The sequence below is a fragment of the Tribolium madens genome, unplaced genomic scaffold (genome assembly GCF_015345945.1).
Source record: "Tribolium madens isolate multiple individuals breed KSU strain unplaced genomic scaffold, Tmad_KSU_1.1 Scaffold_7;HRSCAF=85;Tcas5.2_LG10, whole genome shotgun sequence".
NCBI classification, from domain to species: domain Eukaryota; kingdom Metazoa; phylum Arthropoda; class Insecta; order Coleoptera; family Tenebrionidae; genus Tribolium; species Tribolium madens.
This window is the reverse complement of record NW_025401050.1, coordinates 4,502,508-4,510,097: the sequence shown is the minus strand read 5'-3', so window position 1 is coordinate 4,510,097 and position 7,590 is coordinate 4,502,508.

Genomic DNA, 7,590 nt, shown 5'->3' with positions numbered 1-7,590 from the left:
TTGACTTTATTTCTCTATTAAAATATGAAAATTGTATTGCAGAAGAAACTCATTTAGAGAGTTAATTAATTTATTATTATGTTATTAATGGTTAATACATTTAAAATAGACTGATTTCGCTTACTAATAACTTAACAAAGAACAAAATTAAATATTAATTTCGGCTCTAATTTAATTAAAATTTAAACGTCACGCCAAAGGTGCTTTCGGTTAAACGTAGTAAACAGTTACGCGGTGCGCTGGTTTCTAACAGTGGAATAAAGTTACTTTATTCCACTAGTGGATAAAGTGGTACTTTATACGGATCTAAAGTGTGGAATAAGTGATTGTGGATAAAAGTAATTTTTTATTGTCGTCCGTTTATAATTTTGAAAAACTTACATTACATATTAAAATTAAATTTTGAAACTAAATTAAGTACAGGAATAGAACTAACATGTTATTCTTAGAGTAACTTGCCAAAAAATCTAGAAGTTGCAGCGAAAAGAGCAGGGAAGCTGAACCTTTCCTGGATGAAAAACCTTTTTTAGGCTGATGATGGCAATTGATTGCTGAAACATGTCCCGACAATAAAGTAGATATTATTTGTGAAAAGTGGAGATGTAACTTCGTTTTCTTCAGCCTTTCAATTATTATAAATTATTACAAATTTAAATCCCTCTTGTGTATGAAAAAATTGTCAACTTGATAAAAATATTTTGCAAACTTTGCACTCCCGCAACTGAAATAAAATAAAGCCAAGCTTTGAAAAAGTGAATCAGGTGGAGCGCGAATTATGTGATAAGAATTTGTATCAAGTTTCGTCCTTTAGGCAGAACTGGAAGACGGCTAAACCGGGCGCGTTATGCATTTATTATGCGAGTCCTTTTTAGGCAAGTCATGTCTAGATTGTTATACAAGCCAACCACGTCCCGCACAGATTACCGATGTGTGCTGCGGAAATCTCCAAACTTCACTATTCGGAATATATTTCTTAAAATCGACTACAAGATCTAGTTGTCGGGTCTTGATTTACCTCAACCTGAGTTTGCAAAGTTTGCCGCTGAGGAGCAACTTTGTTACCACTTGTTTGTGTTGAGTAATCGAGTTGCAATTCGACAAATTTGCGAAAACTGGGTTTTTTGCTAATCAGACGAGACGGAGGCAAATTAGCTAATCGAACACGTACAAGTCGTCTGACAAGATGAAAAACAAATATAGAGTGTAACTCGAGAGAATTAATTTGAAAAGGGTGGGTAGAGTGAGGCTGCTAAATATCCAATATAAGCGCCTGCCATGGTCGGATAGTGCAGGATGTTCTATGTAAATCTAATACGTGTCACTTGCGACGCAAAAGATAAAATCGTGCTCTAGATGCACATTTTTACAGACATGGCGGATTTCGACGACCTACTACTTATTAAATAATTTGTACGAATTAGAGATAGCAAACTATGGAAAATACCAAAACGAAATTGTTTCATTTTCTTTCCTTTAGCAAAATGAAAAATCTAAAGCCAAGCTCTTGATTAAGCGAAGGTGTAGAAAACATTGGTAGTACATACTAGCAAATTCAATCATAATAATTTTTATACAGGGTGATTCAAAAGTGTCGTACTATCTCTTGGGTGGTAATAAAGGACATCCAATTGAGTTAAAAGTTTCCATGACAAATAACAGTTTGACCTTTTTTTCACGAGATATAGCTCTTCAAAAGTTAAATTTTAGGTTATGTTTTTGACTGTCCAGATTTTGTATTTTTGAACATTGAACCTGTAGAAAAAAAAATCATCAATTTGTGTCTTACAAAGCATTTAATAAACTAGCAAATTCAACAATAAATTAAATTAGAAAACATCGGAAACACAAGGGCCAAGATGCCTACATGATAAAATGGAAGATGACTGTTCTATTTCTTCTCAAAAAAAGGCTTAAAACAAAATCTTAATTTTTTTATAAGATTTTTATGAAGATTTATTTAACTTGCTTTGTTGTCTTTCTGTCCGCACGAAATCTTCATTTGCAAACAGGCGTAATTCCCGTGACAATACAATAAAATTTACTGCGATTAATCATTTATAAACAATTAACAATTGTTATAAACAATTATCAATATGTCAACTCCCAATTGTAATAAGAAGATGAAACCAGTTTTATATGATAGCGCAGAAGAACCCCCACCTGCATGTTGTTAAGATTCGTAAGGGCAAAACCCATCTCCCATCTCCCATAGAAATGAAGATAAATAAAAAAAATAAAATAAATGAAAAATTTCTTTGTATTTGAAATTTAAAGTATTTCACAAAACAATAAGTAAAGAAAGACTAAAAAGCAAAAAGCAACATAAATAAGTTTTGTTTATAAAAAAATGTACTAAAAAGTAATTAAAAATGTTTTTTTCTATTATATTTAAGGAAAACATTTTTACATACAGCTTAAGTTTTTTATTTATATTAGGAGCGATCAACAAAGCAAAGTAATTCTGCAATACTTGTGGTGTTATAACCGTTCCCAAAGCTTTTATAAATTTATTAAGCTTTAGGCAAAAATGTTCTTCATTGATAATTTTTTTTTTCTGTTTTACGTCTAAAAAAAAGCTTATTTCGATATCAAAACCGATTTTTACTGAGCCTCTTCAACACCAATTTGGGTGCTGAAATAGACGGTACAATTTACTTTCTAGAGGTTGGTAATGGTGATTTCCAGTGGCGTTTTGAGCGATTTTTTTTATTTAGATGGTGGGCATGAAATATATGCAGTATTAATTGTTAATTGAACAAAATTTTGAAAAATATTCGAACTTGGCAATTCGAAATTCGAATTTTTCAAACTTTGTGACATTTATTACCAACCACCACCATATTAGGGCATAAGTTATTAAATTTTGAAAAATTGACTTTTATGTTAAAAAAGTACGTAAAATACGCATAAAAGAAAAAAATAGCATAAACAATTTGTTTCATAAGACATTTGTGAAAACTCGTTCTTCATAAAACTCGCGTTTTGCTGCTCGTTTCATAAACCTGGACTCGTTTCACAAAACTTGCTTTAGGAAACGCGTTCTTTGATATACCATTTTACTTTTTAGTACATTTTTCTTTAAATAAAATCTTATTTAAAAAAATATTTATATTTTATCAAGAGTTATATAAAGAGGTGGAAGTTATTAAAAAATTAAAGCCAAACATAAAAATTACGTATTTTCTGCGAGCGTGACGATAAGTTGTGAAAAACAACTTTAATATAAGAAACCTGAATTTGTTTTAAACATTAAAATAATTAAGCACTAAGAAATTTCCGTTCAGATCTGTGCTTTCACAAGACCAAAAATCCATCACCAATGCTAAGCCTGAAACATAATGCCCGCCACAAATTCCACTTAATTACGTTTGATGTATGATCCGGGTTGTCGTGTGTGGGTCAAAGTTCGCTTGATCGGCACACTCGTTACCTCCGGATCATGGGGGCTAAGCTCCTCAGAACAAGGCTTAATTGTGGATGCTCCTTCCCGGAATTTCACTCTCCAAATTCTAATTATTTCACTCAAACAAGTCATTTTTTCGCCTTTGAGAAATCGAGTGTTTTAATGAGACGTCTGAGGTACGCAACGAATTGAAATTCTCTTTGTTTCAGTCTAATACGTTTTTTAGATAAAGCGATTCATTAAACGAGTAATTTCAAGATACTCAAATATTTAAAAATTAATCCGCAATGCAGAGGGATCAAAACGAAAAGCGGAGTTTTTTATTCAACATTTTCTTTTTTTTTTCTATACGGAATGATTAAAACGTATGGAACCAAACGTTTTTTGCTTAAATTAGATGGCAACAAATTATAAAACTATTTTTTTTACAAAGGCTATGATGGGATTATAACTTCCTACATTTTATTCAACTTTCGAAAAATTTCATACAAGTTGCCATTTTGACAAGAAAAATTGCATAACTCAAAAACAAAAAAAATTTAATTCTCAAAACAAACAAATGATTTTTAAAATAACTGCTTGGTTTCATACTTACCTTGTATATCTTGACAATGAAAGCATTAGTTGCAATAAGAAATCAAGTTTCTCGAGTTTTTTCATTCAAAAAAATTGTAATTATGTTCAATTTAACAAAATTTAAATATTTTAGTATAATGCAAATTAATATGTACAGTTACATTCGTATTTCTCGTATTTAATAACCATGCTAATGAATATTAACACACTATTCTCTGAACACAATTTATTATGTACACCTTAAATGAATAATAATGAGCGCTAATGCAAAATTTAAATCTTTATGAGTTTTTTGTTGAGTCTGATTTGCAGAGTCTGTGGTAGGTCATTTTATGATTAATATTTAATTCTTTAGTCGCTTTTAATCCTAGATTTTAACATTGAAAAAACTAAATATGTATGTAACATTTTTTTTGTCTATTATTCTTGCATAGACTTTTTTTAATTCTTATGTTCACATTACATTTATACAGAATGGGTCCTGAGTAGCAGTCTGTATAGTGAGTTGAGTGCTTTTTCCTTTTATTTTAATTCGAGTCAACTTTTATTATTGATTTTTTATTGCTATTATTTTCGTAAGTAAAAAAATACTACTCCATTTCTTAATTTAATTTAATTTTCAACGAGAGCAGTCCGACTGAATTCACGCTGTATAAACAATGCGAAGCAGTGAACCGTCCTTCCAATTTTATTTATTTTCCTGTTTAAATAATGGCGACCAAATCGAGTGCAATTTATAAAGTTGACATTCCGCGTTTACGGCCAGCCAGCCATAATATCGACGTAGCATGCGATGTGTAAAAAGTAATAAAACCGGACTATTTTTAATCGAAATTGGCCAAATAGCCAGCAATTGGGCGTTTGGTGATAAGAAAGCTGATTTATCAGAAGTTGAACAGCACTTGAAGACACAACACCTCTCGTTTTGTGGTCTGCACTTGATTTATCAGAGATTGGAGTGGTGCGGCAGCTTTTACAACTCTCGAGTAGCCCAATCGACGATTTATTAAATGCAAGCGGCCACTATTAATCAATTTCTAATTTATTGAGTTGTTCGGAATGAGAGGCTATTTTTGGCCAGGCTCTATATTAGGTTTATGGTATTTGTAATAAATCGGAGCTTTTTTTGGTTGCTAGAAGGGACGGATAAATTGCATGCCATAATTTTGATATCTCGTAAATAAAATTCAATTTTTTATCTTGGACATAATTTAGAACAATTTAAACCGAAATTTTCTCACTAGCACTTGCAGAACTATTACGCAAGAATTGTTGCGAGAGATTTTGTTACGTTATTATAAATATTTAATTTCGGATATATAAAGCACCGATTTATATAAAATAAACAAAGGATTATTATAGCAGCTAGCTAAATAAATGCTTTGTTTTGTGTGTTCGTGATAACGCACCGAAGTATCCATTTTGTAGCGAGAATTTTTCGTGTCGTGGAAAAAAAATTGCTCGAGAGGAAGGAAGCGGGAACGGCGACGTCCTCAAGATAGATCACGAACACGACTTCCTTCACGAAGGTTAAGGTCGATGAAGTACATAAAACAGAGCTTTTTGAGATGAATTGTTCTGGAATCAAGAGAAAAGAGATTCTTAAAATTAAATGATATTTTGAATTTTTTCTTTTTTAAGGTCGCAGAATTACAGTTAATAAACATGTTTTAACTAACTATGCACACATTTTCACTATTGTTTACTTTCACGCAAGTTCTAGATTTGTAAAAGTTTTCAATAAATGACCTTTCAAAAATTATACAACGAGAAAAAAATTTAAATACCTACTTCTAATTTTTATATTAGTAATAATTTTCACATTATTTAGCATTTCAAAAAATTGGAGAATTTTGGTTCTACTGCAATATTTAAAATTTAAAAATAAATTAAATACAATGCCGAATAACTAAAACCTGACAAATAACTAATTAGAACAAAATAAAAAAGAAGAAAAAGAAAGAAATAAAAAAAAGACGTCCATTGAAGCAAGAGATTGAAATTTCGAAACGAGCCACGTAGCGGCGAGTTGAGAAACAAACTACTCGAATAGCTTTCTGTAACGATTCTTTTATATGTTGGAGTTTTCAAAACAAAAATTTAATCTAAGAAATTTTGTATCAGTTGGTGACACGTACATATTTACGTATGTTATTCGTAAAGTCTTAGGAAAATTCAACTTGACAGGACAATTGTTGTCACTGTGTGTTGTGTTAAAAATAAAACAATTATTTTCTTTTATGTTTAATTAACTGTAAATTTTATACAAATCTGTGATCTTTTTCACAATAACAATAAAATTAAGTTCATTATTCAGTAAAATATTATATTTGTGGTATAAGTGTGTTACAAATAGGTCACGCAAAAGAAGGTTTACCCCTAGAGCTCGTAGGATAATAGTATATTATTCAACAAGCATATAATTATGGTTATTATTCACGAAAGTGAAATGAAAAACGAGTCGAAGACGAGATTTTTAATCACTTGAGTGAATAATAGCCATTATATGGGAGTTGAATACGACGTTTCATCTACGATCTTTTTGAATATTTGACATTTACTTGAATTGTTAGTATTTAAATGTAAAAAAAATCAAAAATATTTGGTGTAACGATAAAAAAGCTCTTTTGCTTTTATGCGCTCTCTCTCTCTCTCTTATTTGCTCTTATGCGTTTATGCGCTCTCGCTTTCTCTTATTTTACTTGTATTAGAATATGTGCACATGTTTAAATTTCGCGCTCTTTTGCGCCCGCTATCCTTTGATATCTATTTGAGTTGTATTTGAATTTGAATTAGAGAAAAATTAGTGACTTCACAGGGGTTCGAACTCTATACCTACCTGCCGGAATACGGGATCTCATTATGCCGCTACATCACCACGCCGCCGACAGTTTCTCAGATCTAATCACATAATATTCATACATATATAAACATTTTCAAATATTTATTTTTTACGTGCCTACAACGTTTTAACACTTTTTCTAAGTCTTTTGCACTCCTAATGTGTGCATTTGAAGAAATTTTAAAGTTTTTAATTTTTTCGATTCTTGGCAAAATTTTGATCAAGTTTTCGCTCGCATTTTTAATTTTCTATCTTAATAGAATTATTGTTTTGTGCATTTAACAACAAATGAACAATTTCGCGTATTAATTTCGATGTAAAAAGTTTAACTTTTTTTATGATTGTAAAAAATATGATATGTGAAACTCGATCCAAGAACGTTTTATTGCTTTTTTTACAGCACTAGTTATTTTACTATTATCTATTATTTTAATAGTATAAGAAATATCTTTGCTTTGTTGATCTGACTAAAAAGAGCCGATACTTTCCCCAATACTGCGAATTTTCTGAAGTAGCAGTGCTTCCTTCGTTACGAAATAAGTCAGGACTTGAATACGCAATCAACGACCTCACTGATTATAATCAAGTAATTGCAAACTCAAGTAGAGGTTCTTTCCTAAACAATTTACAAACAAGGAACAAGATTACGACCCTGTTTCTTTTGTTCGGAGGGGTGATTATAGCTTCATTGAGCCAAAGTCACAAATTTTTTCACAGCAATTTCCTGCATATGTAATGAGTCTTCAGGTGAATGAAGCGGATCTGAATG